Source organism: Mastomys coucha, unplaced genomic scaffold (genome assembly GCF_008632895.1).
Source record: "Mastomys coucha isolate ucsf_1 unplaced genomic scaffold, UCSF_Mcou_1 pScaffold9, whole genome shotgun sequence".
NCBI lineage: Eukaryota > Metazoa > Chordata > Mammalia > Rodentia > Muridae > Mastomys > Mastomys coucha.
In genome coordinates, this window is record NW_022196915.1 from 81183785 (window position 1) to 81200370 (window position 16586).

The following is a 16586-nucleotide window of genomic DNA, read 5'->3' on the forward strand; positions in this document are numbered from 1 at the left end:
AAAAAAAAAAACAAAACACTGCTTTGAGACAGATCTATGAATATATTTTATATGAAACTAGTCTGGAAGTTGTAAGATATCCACAGTTTATAAATATGAGCTCAATATCAACACATTCAGTATTCTTGGTTACAAGAGATTGTACAATGTTTTAATTTCCTAAAAAAATTATAATGACATCTCTTATAGTGCATACAGTTATTCAGAGTAAATAGAAGCATTACTTAGTTGTATGGCAGCAGTCTGTTGAGGCAACCTAGGCCCAGTCAAATAATAGGTCTGAAACCCAGTGACCCAGTTTTCAATATCTTTGCAGGCAAGGGATGGAAGGTGTTTGGCCAGAACTCCTGAGTCATCTCTACTCTTTCAGTCCCAACCTCTCACAGCTGTCCCCACAGGAGATGTGTGCTCTATCAGGTAGATAATTCCCCAAGATCTCACCATTCTAGCTGGACCCTACCCCAGTCACTGACCACAGCCAGGCATAGCGTACCCCACAGACAGATAGCCACATCTCACACAATATAAGGGGCAGTTCACCCATCCCCTCTCTCTTGCCTTCTTCCTCTCTCTCCTGCTCTTTGTTTTCTCTCTTGCCTCCTTGCTCTCTTGCTTCCTTTCTTTTCTTTGTTTCTCTCTTTACTTCTCCTCTCCTTCCTCTCCTTTCTCTCTCATTACATGACCAGCCTATTTTCTCTTTCTTACAATAAAATATCTCACTTATGCTTTGTCTTCGTTTAACTAATTAATGCACCCTGCAGCTACAGGCATCAGCAATAAAAAGCCTCAGCTATCAGCAGCAGGAGAGAGACAAAGGCCCACACTTAGTGTTTACCAAGTTTGCAAAATGCTAATAAAAGCTTATTGCTACTTTTTCTGGTTAGACATATAAGCATTGTTGACTTCATCTGTCTATTACATTTAACTATGTACAACTTTTTTTCTACAGGTAGAAAATTTTATACATTCTGAATATTCTTTCTCTTATACCTGTAATATATTATCTTCTAAATAATATGTCTTTTATAAGATTAGTGAGATAAAGTGCTTACCACCACGTCAGAGGAATGGAATACATTTCCAGGTCCCATGTGATTGAAGGAGAAAACCAACTCACAGAAGTTGTTCCGGCAGCTATACACACATGTGTCCTGTCACACTGATCTCTGCCATCCTACATAAAAATAAATGAATGTAGTTAAAACGAAAGGAATTGGCTCTTTTATATACAACAATGAAGTTGTACCTAGGATATCACAACAATATGGCAGCCTAAACAAGAGCAAAAGAAGAGCAAAACAAGACATCAATTGATATCCTTATATGGGCAGAGCAGTCTCAAATGCTTCGCTCCTAATAATAGTTACATTCAATTGATGGGAAAGAAAGTGAGAACTAGTTAGACAGTCCCAAGAGGTCAGCCTTAATTACATGAATTACATAAAATATTAGGAGTTTGCATTTGTGAATCATACATACATGTGTGTAACAATTTTAATTAAGGAATAAAAAGCCATAAATTTGAAGAAAGAGAGAAATGCGAACAGGAATTAGGGTACTAATGAGGAGAAAATTATGGAAAAAGAATACTTACAACAAATCTTCCAAAATAAAATTTAAGTCAGACATTAAACATAAAAATTTACATTTTTAAGCTAAAGTATTTCAAATTACTTTTAACAGCAAAAAAATCATATTTCAGAGTTCCATGCCTTTGACACATTTGATATTTTTCTATGAAAAATTGCTTACAAAATTTTAGAAGTAACTTTATAAAGTCAAATGATAACATATATGTATTTTCTACAAAGCTCTCTCAGTGTTTGAATAGTTACACAAACATACCCTTAATGATGCTACATTATTTAAAACATTGCAAGATTGTGCAACAACGTAATACATATTATATAATGAACCACTGGATTTAAGATTATTTATATATGTATATGATAGCATACATGATAAACTATAATTTTTACAGGTACTTCTAAATGTAGAAATCAATTTTAATATTTTAAATATGCTTCTTTGAAGTTCTGTTAACTTTAAAATCTCTGATATAGGTAAAAGTAAAGTTATTTTACATAATTAAGTGCTAACAGATTTATTTTAATAAAATTTATATTATTTTTATAATAATATATTATATTATTTTATATTAACAATTAGTCGGCTTGCCTAAGAGTACTTAACTGCATATACACAGTAGGATGTTGTCAAGTGCATCAAACATGCATGTCCTCAGAGATTTTTCAACAATTTAGTTTAGATTTAAGTTTGAAGTGTAATTTTTTTACAGCCTTGCATTGACATCTTCTGGGGAATTTGGTGATGGCAGAAAGTCCTGTAACTGTGTAGCAAAGAATCTTTCTCATTTTCTAATGCTATTACTGATCATGTATCTCTGGAGTAGCAACATTGGATACCTTCAGTTAATATTGACAAAGATTTATTGTTCTCCTCACCAAATAGAAAACAATTGTTCTATATACAATGTATGGTGAAAATTCAAGACTTTCTAATTTTTAAATAAAATGTAAACCTTAGTCTGGCGGTGGTGGTGCACACCTTTAATCTCAGCACTTGGGAGGCAGAGGCAGGCAGATTTCTGAGTTCGAGGCCAGCCTTGTCTACAGAGTGAGTTCCAGGACAGCCAGGGCAAAACAAAATGTAAACTTTATTTATTTTTTTAAAAGTACTTTGGTCCTATCAGTCTGTGTGGTGTTCTATTTTCTTTCAAATGTATGTAGTGAGATAAGTTATCTAGTTTACTATAATTGTCACATTCAATTTAAAAATATTTGTGATTTATAATTTTAAAACTACAAATATATTAGGATCTATATTAATGAGATATTTTTGTAAATCCATAGTTTACATTCATTGCTCCATACTAATGAATGACGTCAAGAAAGAGGTTTCCGTTTCACAAGTGTTGGAAAGCAAGACACAGAGCTATATCATGCCATTAAGTATAACTAAAGTGTGTAATAGTTTGAAAAACATTTTCTTCCATTAATGCTATAAAAATATTGTATTGACATTCATTATGTTAAGGAAAATATTAGAGATACTATATCTTTGAAATGTAAAGCATTTAAGTATATAATATGCTTTTTAGAGTGAATATAGTATTTATTCGCATGGGAAATATATTACTCAAAGGTTTAATCATGATAGTAGAAATTACATAAAACTATAAATATTCTCAAAATAATTTGACAGAATAATATCTGTAATTTAGCTCTGTTAATGTCTCATAGTCATGTTTTTCCATAATATTAGTTTAAAAAATACATCATATTATCAGCAAAATGTAAGGTTTCTCTTCATGACAAAGTTTTCTCTTAAAAAATATACTACTATTTCATCTTTCATGGTCAAAGTGTGAATTAGTTCCTTTTCCAGTATCCGTTAGCAGTAGCAGCACCTGGGACTATGTATTGGTCCTGTTGTCTAGGATGATTTCACATGTTGCAGGTGTTGATTGGAGGGTGTTTCACTGTCTGAGCTAGCTTTGCAACTGATTCCAAGTGAAACTGAAACATGCTTCAAGAAGAGTTCTAAAAGACTACTACAAGATAAGAAAAATTAAATCTGGCTTATAAAACTGGCATTGGCTCGATTCTCTCTGCTAGTCCTACTTACATTATTAGTTTACTATTTGCCCTTACATTTATTTTGTTAGGAAATTTGCATCCCATAGTTTCTAAATACTCAATTACACTTGCTATTGATGATTAGTAAAATGGAACGAGACAAATGGACAAAAGTTATACTGACTACTTCAGGAAGTTGCAGACAAACTACAGGATTCAATGGATGGACCTCCATAAGATTATGAACTATGTTGGATAAAAGAAACAAATAAGAGAAGAGTTATCAAGAGAAATGTGTTTATATTCCTTACTAAACATGCTTCATATAAACCTAATCTAATTATATGAGAACAGATTCCCAAAACCAGAAAGTTAACCTAGAACTATGAAACAAGTAAGCAGATCAAGGATTGGCCAAACTGCAATTTGTGTAAATGGTATTCAGAGGAGTGCCATGAGATGTAATGACACAAGCTGCTCATATGATCATGTGGGGAATTGGGGCTTACATTGCAAGCTAGACAAAAGTAGGCCTTGGAGAAGATATTGCATCTGAAATCTTACAAAAAACTTGCTTACATGTACAACATCAAGAAGGAAACATTCCTTATGAATCAGTGGCTCACGCAACGGTTGATTCATTGTCTTGTTTTGAACATATTGTAGACACTTGGTGAACAAAATGGAGGCTCTAACAAAGAAGACTGAAGACATGTCAAGCCTGATTTGTTCACATTAATTGTTAAGGGACTGAACATTCAATGTCTATAGGATTAAAGGAAAAATGATATTATAACACAACTTAGTTCAAACATTGAATTATCTTTTAATTCAAGGTGGCATTTGATTCTGTTTCTCTTCTAGAAAAAAAATAGATGTTTTTAAAATGATTTTTTCTAGAAAAAAATAGATGTTTTTAAAATGATTTTTTCTTTATTTTCCTTTATTTATTGCTATTTCACATGTTTATTTACATATTTGTCTATTTCATTTAAAATTTTATAGGAATACACAATTGATGTCTGTATCCATCAAAATCTCTTAATTGATTAAGGAATGATAAATAGATAAGTAGATAGTTACCTCTTAATTCAAGGTGGCATTTGATTCTTTTTCTCTTACAGAAAAAAAAATAGCTATTTTTAAAAATGATTTTTTCTTTATTTCTCTTTATCTATTTATATTTTATATGTTTATTTACATATTTGTCTATTTTGTTTAAAGCAATCAAACAGCAAACAAAAAAGTCAATATACATTTTGCTCTAGCTAATTTGTAAACAAATTTTGAATGTTTACCCTATAGTTACTTTTGTTTTAATTTTATTGATTTATGTGTATAGTGTTTTGTCTACATGCATGTCTGTCTGTTCATCATAGCTTGTAATGTCTATGGAGGCCAGAAAAGGCTATTAGATCCTCTAGAATGTGAATTATAGATGGTCATGTGCTGCCCTGTGGGTGCTGGAAATAAAAAAAAAGTCAATATAACTAATATTAGTAACAAATAAGACTTGAATGAAATTAATTATTCAGATACATTTGTAAAACTGACGTGATTAAAGGTTCAATTTAGGATAATTGCCCATTAATAACCTATAGCATAAAATGTTATGTTCTTGACGAATATATGTTCTATTACAAAGTGTACAAAATAAATAAAGGTGTTTGTTCTTAGACCACCCTATGAGTAGTATGTTACAATCACAGTGGATGTTCTTGACATCTCAAATGTACAGACTGAGTCTTACAAGCAAACAGAATCATTTTGTGAGAACACAGTTCTTAAATCCTTGTGCGGTATCCCTGTTCATCAGTTCACACTGCTCAGTTCATCAGGCATGCCAAGAGAATTCCATACTTTCTAGGCAGTACCTTCCACCCACACAGGAAATATTGCAAAAAAGAAAGAAAATGTTTTAATTTATGCATGTCCCAGATGTTTCTATATCTTGTAATTACATCAATTCTTTTAACTATCTTACAGAAAGCTGGGTTATCTTTACCTGAAGGATCCCATAATAAATTACTGACTTGGTGAACATTAGGCTTTGCTTGCATAGGGTAATAACATTTATATTGTAAAAAGTGTAGAATCCTTAAAATATGACAGTATAAGTAGGTATATCTGGAACAAAATAGACAAAGAAACAAAAATCCTTTGTAAACAGCACTTTTAGGGTCCAAGATCCTAGGGAAGGAAGGAAAGAACATTGCTGAACATTTAAATGGATCACTGAGAGAGATAAGACTTGGAATTGGTTTTACTTTTACTCGAGAAAATTCTTCCTGAATCTATCAAGTAGCCAATAAAATGACATGATTTACTACATCAACAGCTGCCAAAAGGTCCAACAGAATCACGAAAGACAACATCCTTGTTGTAATCAAATGGTCATTATTTTCTTTCAATACAGCATTCTCAGCACTATGATGAGGATGAAATCCTGATTGAAATTGCTCAATTGAGTCAAATTGCATCATGTGTTAATTTAATTGATTACAACCTCCAACACGTTAAGCAGAGCCTAAATTAAAAAATGAATGATGGTGTTGCATTTTTATCAGCAGTAATGAAGCTTTCTTCAGCACTTCTGTCTCAGTATAAATTCATGGACATTTGAAGAGCTGATCCAAAGCTGAAAAAGGGGAATATTTCATATCTTAAGGTCTGTCAATGACAATCCAGATACAGATATAAAACACAGAGTTAATCCTTCTTTGAATCCATCTTTGACTCAGATACAAAATGTAAACTAGAGAAGAGGAAGCGATTACATAGATGATTTCTTTAAATCCATTTGATAGTTAAAATAATTAGGAGCTTGCCTTAATTATCACATTAACATATTGTATCTCAACTCTTTGCTACTATGGAACATACTAAGGGCAAAAACTATTTACATATTGTTAGATCTTAATGGAACTTACTCCCTTTGATGCCTCTCACAGATGGGGAGAAACAAGATCAGTGTCCATGATTTCAAGGACAATGTTGCTACAAGGACATACCAGAAATTTCCCATGGTGAACTACACAAAGAAAACCTAAATTATGGAAAGAATTCAAATATTGTATATCATTTCACTAAAAAATGGTTATTTTATCATAAATGCATATATTCTTTGATAAAAGTATATTAAAACTAACTGCTGCAATTTAATAATAGTGATGGTGGCCAAGAGTTACAGAAATATTTCTCCTGAAAGGAAAATAATAACATTAGCTATATATGAACAAATCTTTACTTATACTAGGGTACATGAATGATTATCTCAATACTCAAAATAATTAATAAGCCCCAAAATGAATTTCATGAAAGTAATTTTAAGATTGACTATACCCTTGTCTAATAATATCATAGTGTCATTTGTTCAAACATTTTATGACATCTTTGTGGTTAATGACACTAGAAAACAATGAACAAATTTAGTGCTAGACTTGACTTTTCAACAATTGCTTTTCACAATATGAAACTAGGCTTATATAGACATACATTAAAACATATCGTAGGAGTGGGAAGATAGTATATTCATAGAGTGCTTGCTTTCTTAGAATTCACAAGGCTTAGGTACAATCACAGCAGAAACACTGAAACAAACAAACAATAAAAAGATTTAGGGATGAAAGGATGGCATAGTAAACCATGTCTCAATTGATTTTTAAATTTTATTTTGTTTTTGATTATAATATCACTGAATTGTCTCTTCCCTTTCCTACCTTCAAACTATCATATAACCTTCTTTGATGTCTTTGATATACACAGACTCTTTTGATTTCCCTACACACACACACACACACACACACACACACACACACACATGCACATGGACACGTGAACATACACACACACAGCCACACACACACACACACACACACACACACACACACACACATATATATATATACACATGTAAGTTACAAACATACCATTTTCATTTTATATATATGTATGTAAAATACACACACACACACATATATACATATATATTCCTAAATATATAATTATAGCCTCCTTTGTCTATACACAGTAATGTCAGAAGTTAAACCCATAAAGTCTCACCAACAGGACTCCATAATCATCACCTGATTTCTGAAGTGGCAGAGTGACCTAGCAAATCACATCTAATGACAACAGAGTGACTGTAATTAAATCCATCCTAGGGCAAAAGCTAATAACTGACAAATGAAGAGAAAGCATTAAAGTTATGTTAAAAGGTGAATTAATAACCTAGAATGCAATAATAACATTCTAATGACTAAATTTATCTGACAGTGCTTCAAATTCTGAAGTCAATCATTTTTAAATCAAGTGTCCAACTATATCCCAGGGCTGATTAAGAAATGCTAACTTCCATTTAGTAACAGCAATTTCAAATCCATCCATTTGTAGATATTGCACTTTAATTTTTGCAGTACTGATTGCAGACTCAGATCTTCTTGTGTTTTATTTCACACATTTCATGGTCCTGCTTCCTTATTCAGCCAAACTGTAGGGTATAAAACTGTGCTACTTGCAGAAGACCACTGAAATTAGCAGAGTTTTTAACTCATATGAGATCAGAACTGTGGTTAAATTTTTATCTTAGCATTTCCTAGATGAATAGTGTTAAAGTTGACCACTAAAACATCTACTTTCTCTCTTATGCACAGAATTTAAGTTTTCAGATCTTCAGACTAATGCATTCACTTCATGCTTTAGACGTGCATGTGTCAAAATAAAGGAGTGTTTCAGTTACAAGCATGTAGTGTATTCATTTTATGATAACAGAGAAGAGGACCAAAGATGAAGCATACAGCCTGGACTGTGAGAAATGTAAACTAATGTAACTTACTGAACCAAGTTTATGTTTTTCTTTACATAGAATCACCTGTTTTCAAGAGCTCAAAAAAATGAGATGTAAGGTTCTGAGGAAAATTTTTCTTGAAATGTATGTACATATTTTTTTAATCCCTATATATGCTACCTTGGATGATAGGAAAGGGAAACATTTATGCATAGCTGTTGTCATGCAAACTGGTGCAGTCGTGGTGGAAATCCATGTGCATGTCTCTCAAAATGAACATTAGAAGTGGGTTTATAACTACTGTTTCCTTAGTATGGATTATTTAAAAAAGAAGATACTTTTCTGATCTGTTTTATGAATACTATTATTCTCTAAGAGTATATGTTAGTTCAGTATGTTCAAATGTTAATGACTATGTCTTATCAGAGGTTTTTTGTTGTTGTTTTTTGTTTTTTTTGTTTGTTTGTTTTTGCAGTAGACACTTGGTCTAAAAAGAGGCTGATGAAGTCACAGCCCTTATAACACATCTATATCATACAACCCTCCTCCTAGAATCTCACAGATCAGTACAGAATAGGAACTAGAAAGATTATAAGTGCCTGAGGTTGTGAATGACAAGAATACAGTGTTTTCCAGACATAATAAGAGAAGTCTATGAATTCACAGTACTCAGAACAGCATACTGGCATCCTCTTTCACTCATGGCAATCTACTTATGGAGACAGGGGTTTGGCGCAAAGTTATCATCTACATAAGGTGCTAATAATAGCAGCAATTATACCTGCTAGAAGAGGCAGAGTCAACTTTTTAAAGTTGTGTGTCCTGATGTGCCAACTTAATTTCAGTGGGTAGACACATATCCAAGAGTATATGGACACCACAAATTGGATTTGATAGCTTTTTAAAAAGAGAACACAAAAGGAGCTGGAAGAGAACATGGTAATTTGTTTTGCTTAATAGCAAATCTGTTATCAAACAGATTAACAACAATAAAGCAATGTGACATAGAAACAGAAAACAAATGCTGGTGATTATGTGGACAAGGGTAATACATGTATATTGTTAATGGGAATATAAATTTGTCTACCCATTATTGATGTCAGTAGAATGTTCTCTCATAAAAACTAACAATTTATCACCATAGTTTGTTAGCTAACTTGTGGGTATTGGTAACTGATCCAGGGTCGAAAATTTGCACATATTTAATGGCCATTAGCATTTCATAGTTTTATAATTGTACTCTACATTGTCAAATTTATTGATTGGATTGGTTATTTTTTAATTTTGATTTTTTTGTACATTAAAATTGTATACTGGTTATTTATATATTTTTAAATATTGTCCTTTGTCAATTGTGGGACATGTTTCTTAAGCAAACAAATACCTACTTGGAAAGTATTCTGTCATTCATTTGTCTTGAAGTATTTCACTACATTATCCACTAGTAATTGCAGAGTTTCATGTCTAAAGCCAAGGTTGTTAATTTAGCTGTTTGGAGTAGACGTTCATACAAGGAGAGACATAGGCATATACATATATATATATATATATATATATATATATATGTATTCAGTTTTTCATTTTCTAAATATTCTACCATTTCTCTAAGAAATGTAGTTGCCATGTTTTAATAATCTGAAATGTATGTCAACATTAAGTTTAGCCCAATTTATTTTAAGCTCTGTATGATTAATTAACTCCATGATTTTCAAAGCTAAAACAACAACCATGGAAGCATCCTAAAGCACAAAATCACAGACACTAAGTATAATCATTGTAGCATTGTTGGAGGAACAGGAGACAAGAACCAATACTACTAAAATGATGTGCATATTATAATTGGAATGTGAACACCCTCTCAAAGAACACACTTTGGCTTTGAAAAATACTGAATTGCAGAAAACACACCTGATAATGTCCCAGCAATCATCCACAGATGATTTTGAAACATCCTCATAATTTGAATGTATGCTAAACTTTGAGGTGGGGCCCTGTATGGAAAACAGTAATCTAAAAGGATAACAGTCTGTTTAAGAAGACCTTCCATTCCACAGGCAGAAACAGTTCCATTTCTGTTCATACATATCTGAAAGTATCAGCAATAGACATTAATTTACACTAGATAACGAGAGGAAAATCTCAGCTCAGTAAATAATATTATATATAAAATCACCTTCGTAAGATCACAGGATATATAAAAGCAATGATATAATCAGTATTCAGATTTAAAATAAGACACAAAGCAATCTCTTTAAATTAACTATAGTGTAAGATATTAAAATATTTATACGTACAAATTTTGCTGAAATTGCTCTACAGTTTTTGCTTGTGTATGCGTGTATGCACATCTGTGGACATGTGTGTGTATGTACATGTGTGTAATGAAAATTGAAGCAATACTATCTAAAGACACCAGGGAGACCAATGAAATGAAGTATGAGCAGAGGGAGGTAGGAAGATATCAGCAGGAAATAAGCAAACATAATAAAATAAAATTGTATGAAAACTGAGAAGATAAAAAGAAGTAAAAATGGTAGCTGTGATTTCTTGTGTAATTCAGTGTTTCCAACTTAAATATGTCATGTCTAAAGTTCATTTCCTAATAAAGAAAGAGTAATAATTCTATAAATTATGCTCATATATGTTCAGTGATGCTAAGAGTGAGCAACAGCTAAAGACTGTAATACGAAGAACAAGGTTTTCATTTAAAGCCCAGCAATGTTTGATGAATCTTTATTATTTTATTATATTGAATCTTTGCTTATTCAAATTAACCAAATTCAGATTTACTAACAAATTGCAAATTCCCATGTCATTTAAAGTAACATGTTACATTCTATATCTATCGATAAACATGCATACATATATAGAACCATATAAAGAAAAACAGATTCCATTGTAATGAGTCTTTTATTTTAATTAATGTTTTACACTACATATTTCATCTCCCCCATCCACCGTCCTTCTGTTCCACATCCCATACCTCCTCCTCACCCCCATCTCCACATGGATGTCCCCACCCCCACACCACCTGACATCTAAACTCCCCGGGGCCTCCAGTCTCTTGAGCATTAGGAGGATCATTTCTGAATAAACACTGACCGGGCAGTCTTCTTATGTGAGTTTGGGGGCCCATATCAGCTGCTGTATGCTGCCTGGTTGGTGGTCCTGTGTTTGAGAGGTCTCTGGGGTCCAGATTAATTGAGACTGCTGATCCTCCTATAGGTTTGCCCTTTTCCTCAGCTTCTTTCAGCCTTCTATAATTCAACCAAAGTGGTCAGCAGCTTCTGTTCATTGGTTGGGTGCAAATATCTGCATCTGACTCTTTCAGCTGCTTCTTGAGTCTTTTGGAGAGCAGCCATGATAGGTCCCTTTTGTGAGTGCTCCATAGCCTCAATAATAGTGTCAGGTCTTGGGGCCTCCCCTTGAGCTGGATCCCATTTTGGGCATGTCGCTAGACCTTCTTTTTCTCAGGCTCTTCTCTATTCCCATCCCTGCAGTTCTTTCAGACATGAACAATTATGGGTCAGAATTGTGACTGTGGGATGGCAAACCCCTCCCCCACTTGATGCCCTGTCTTCCTGCTGGAGGTGGGCTCTATAAGTTCCCTCTCCTTACTGTCAGGCATTTCACCTAAGATCCCTCCCTTTGAGTCTTGAGAGTCTCTCACCTCCCAGATCTGAGTCCTTAAGATTTTCTTTAGTTCTTATTTGCAAATATATTTTAGCAGTAACAAAAAAAGGTCCTAATGAAATGTATATAATTTTCATGCAATTATGCATAAAATAGTTGCTAAAAGCTTCAATTTGCCTTTAAACTTCAAAGTAATGCAATTTAATTTACTTTGAATTAATTTTAAAATTACATGGTAGTTTTAAGTTACAGAACAAAATGCTATGTTTACTTCTTTTTGTCTTACCAATAAATAAAGAAGTGAACTTTAAGGGTATTTCTTTCACTGTCAATGCCTATGGCTCATGGTCATTTTGTTATTGCCATCTTTTCTTTTTTGAATTTTCATTGTGTTGCTCAATATTCTTTTTGACTGGATATTCAATGTTGACAGCCTTTCTGGAACAGTGCCAGTATTTACCTCCTACTTGAGTAGGATTTACTTAGTATTCCAAATTGTTCCAAATTGTTTTGCTTATACTCAGTTACAGAAGGCACTATGTACATGTATTCAAGACATATATTTGTTAAAGCAATACAGCTGCAACCATAAAGTATCTAGAAAGTATCCAGGCCAGGAAACTTATTGTCAATTAAGTTTAAATCATGTCTGAGGGGGAAAAACACGTAAAATATGTCAGAGTGCTCCAGAAACTTAGCAAGCATAAAAATGGCATGATGCTAACCAGATTTTGTTTTGGTTTTCACAAGAGGAAGTATGCTCATCTTTGTTGTTAAAGTTGGTGTTTCACAAAGTAGACCTTTACTTACATTTGTTGCAGATATTTATATAAGTGTAGTAGCCAGATGGATAGAGAACACCAGGAGAATAGGATGCACAGAGTCACTTAAGGAGGGCTCATAGGGTTACATAGACAATGAAGCTGCAACTAGGGAGTCTACATGGGTCTGTGCTTGACTGTCTGCATAAATGCTTTAGCTATGAAGGTTTGAAAGACTCCTAACAACAAGAATGTGGATCTCTGTGACTCTTTTGCCTGATCCTGGAACTTTTTTCTCCAACTGGGGTGCTCTATCACATCTTTAGATGATGGTTTGTGTCAACTCTTGGAGCATTTTTATGCCAAGTTTGGTTGATTCTTCTGGGGGCCTGTTCTTTTCTTAAGGGAAACAGAAGAGAAGTGAATCTGGGAGAGAGGGGAGGTGAGTCCAGGGTGGGAAGAGGGGAAGAGGGAAACTGTGGTTGAAAGGTGTTGTATGAGAGAAGAATAAAGAAAAGAAAAGGAAGAAAACATAAGACGTTTAGAAAAAATAATTTTGATGTAACCAGAATTACAAAGACATTATGAAAGCCAGAATATAAAATGATTTAAAGTTCCCTTCTTAGCATTAAAAACCTACCTTGAAAACAAAACTTGAAGAAAACATCTGTCACAAGGACTCTAATCCAAGTGGCAGTGCCCTCATTTCCTCAGGAGCCTGCCAGTTTCTAGACAGGTTAAGCAACTGACTCAAGGTCACCTCCTAGTATGGTGCAGGCAAAAGCAGACTTTAGAGTTGTTTTTACATTAGAGCCTGGTGCTCCACAGTTAGCTTCCTGTTACCTCATGCACCTAAAGAGAAAACATAATACAGAAATTGCTCTGGGAATGAGTGAAATATGTAGTGTAATGAGGAGAAATTAGATTTTGCTTTGTCAAAGTGCTTTTCCACATCTGCAGGATAGCTTCTCAAATTGCATTTATATTTTTAAACTACGTGAAATTCTATTGCTGTTTATTCCTAAAATCCTCCCTTTCCAGACTACTTACCTTTCTGCTCTATTTTACATTTGGATTCTTCCCCGTCCCTGTGTGTTTCTAATGAAAGAATATCATTTAACTATACTTGGTTAACTAAGATTCTATTATCTGAATATTAAGGTCATAATTAAAGATCATAATCATATTGTTTTAATCTGATATAAAGCTGCATCATATAGCATGTGTTGCTGTACATTTGAATATACAGTGAATTTGAAAAATATAATGCCCTTTCTATATTCCTACAGTCTATGCTGTGATTTTCAATCTCTATCACCAAGATCATCAAAGCCATCAAGTGACAGGTGCATAGGAATGACATTTTCTTTTTATTTGAATGTGAATTCACTGTAAAAAATTATTTTTCTTTAAATCTGTATTGAGTCATCGGTGAAATATGATTTTTTTCACTAATTTTCCAAGGAATCTACCATGTGTATTCTGAAGAAAATGTCTCAAATATATACTGAATGAAATATTTTCATATTCTCCCAAGATATTAAGTTAATGAGTTTATTTTGAAGGATATGATGTTTCTATGTGCACAGTTCACTTAGTTATATATGCTCATGTACATATATCAAAGAATATTTTTGTGTGCTTGTCTGAGGATGCGTGTGTGTGTGTGTGTGTGTGTGTGTGTGTGTGTATGTGTGTGTGTGTAGAAAAGGAGGGTAAAAATCTAATGTCTGAAATGCTAAGTTTTCACAACGGAATGATAGTACAAGAGTGCCACCTCCTGGAATTTCTACACAACAATTTTTTTTTTTTTTTTTTTTTTTTTAATATAATGTCCTTGACTTTCAAATGGATCTAGGTTAGGGATGGTTTTTTATAGTCTTTCTCCCCAGTATTTTACTATTCATTTTCACATAGTGTTTTAAATCTTATTATAAAGTTGCTTAAAATCCAATGTGTGTATGTAGAGATAGATATTCTAGATAATATAAGCTTCAGTTGTTTTTGAGTTAGCAGCATTTTTATCTGTGATAAACAAAACCAAATCCCCAAAGCACAGCACAATGAATCTCATGTTGAATAGGGAGTGGTTTTATTCTACTTAAACTGACTGCTAAATCAGAGACACAAGTGAGTTTCCAATATCTTGTCCAAAATCATAATGCCAGGCATGTTTCTTTGTGTGTGATATCACAATCTGGACTTATGTATGTATAGGTTTCTTATCACAAGTGAAAAATAAAACTTCATTTAAAAAATTGTAACAATACTGGTTAAATTAGGAAAAGGCTGAAAGAAGCTGAGAAGGAGGGTGACCCCATAGAAAGACCAGCAATCTAAAGTATTCCAGACCCCTGAGATCTCTCATTGAGCCACCAATCTGGCATCATACAAAAGCTGGTCCAAGTTCACCCTACACATATACAGCAGAGGACTGCCTAGTCTGGGCTTAGTGAGAGAAGATGTGCCTAACTCTTCTTTCTCTCTCTCTCTCTCTCTCTCTCTCTCTCTCTCTCTCTCTCTCTCTCTCTCTCATATATATATATATGTATATATATGTCCATACTTGTATAATAATTTCCTAACTTTGCCAAGATTACTTATTTTTAATATTTTATACCCATTATGAGTAAGATTAAATGCATATAAATACAATAAGTATGCACTAAAACCTTAAACATTTCCAGAGAAATATACTTTGCACACTGGGTAATATTTTATATCATAATACAAATGATCCCAGTCCCTCTAACATTAATAGAAATTTAATATGACCAATTTTAAAGTCTTTTAAGGAACTTTTAATTTACTCTTCTTTTGAAGAGGATAGAGAATCCACAAATCATAATACCTCCCCATTATCTTTGCAAAGTGTGATAAGACATTATTTTTAACATGAAATAATATCCTTGTCCAGATATTTGCCCTTCAAACACTATTCACTCTTAAATCCCCTAAGGATAAATTCTTAAGAATATTGAGCTGATAGAAATTTGGAGAGCATGGAAATACAATGAAAACTTGAAGAATGACATGATTCATTTTAAGAGAAGAGGATTTTAAATGCTTGTAACATAGTGATCTTTATGCAACTCAAATAATCTGAAGGAAGTGAACATTCCTATCTTATGAGTAAAGCAACAGGGACATATTTGAGGCTTTTGCATTAGATTCTTCTATTTGCTCCAATGATGTCAGCTATGTACCAAATGTATAATGAGTGCAGTTTGTGCATCAGGGCTTTGCACCTTGTAATGCTTTGTGATTTGCTTTCTATATATAAGAGCTTAAAAAACTGTTGAGTCTAATAACAAACAACTTCAAAACTGTGTGGTAAGCTCTCTTTAGATGCCCACATAACAACCATGAAAGTCACAGACAGGTAAACATGCTATTCAAAGGATAACAAAATTTTCCAAATCTCTTTCTAGGTTATTTACTGAGAGTGTCAGTTAAATTAATGTCAACCCAAATTTCTTTGACAACTCTATATATTCTGAAGACAAATATGTATTTTCTAAGTAATTTACTATATAAAATCTTGTATATTAAAGCAAAGTAATATAAAGGGAACCTTTTTCAAAATATACCATCTTTCCAGTGGTACTGAGAGATAACCTGGAGTTCTTTGATAAAAGTGTTTCATTGTACACAAATATAAATATAAGTAAATTCATATACAACATTTCTTTTTTAATATATTGTGGAATATATAATATACATATACATATATATACATATATATATGTATATATATACTATTATATTATTAGTATATTATTAGTATATTAGTATATTATATATTAA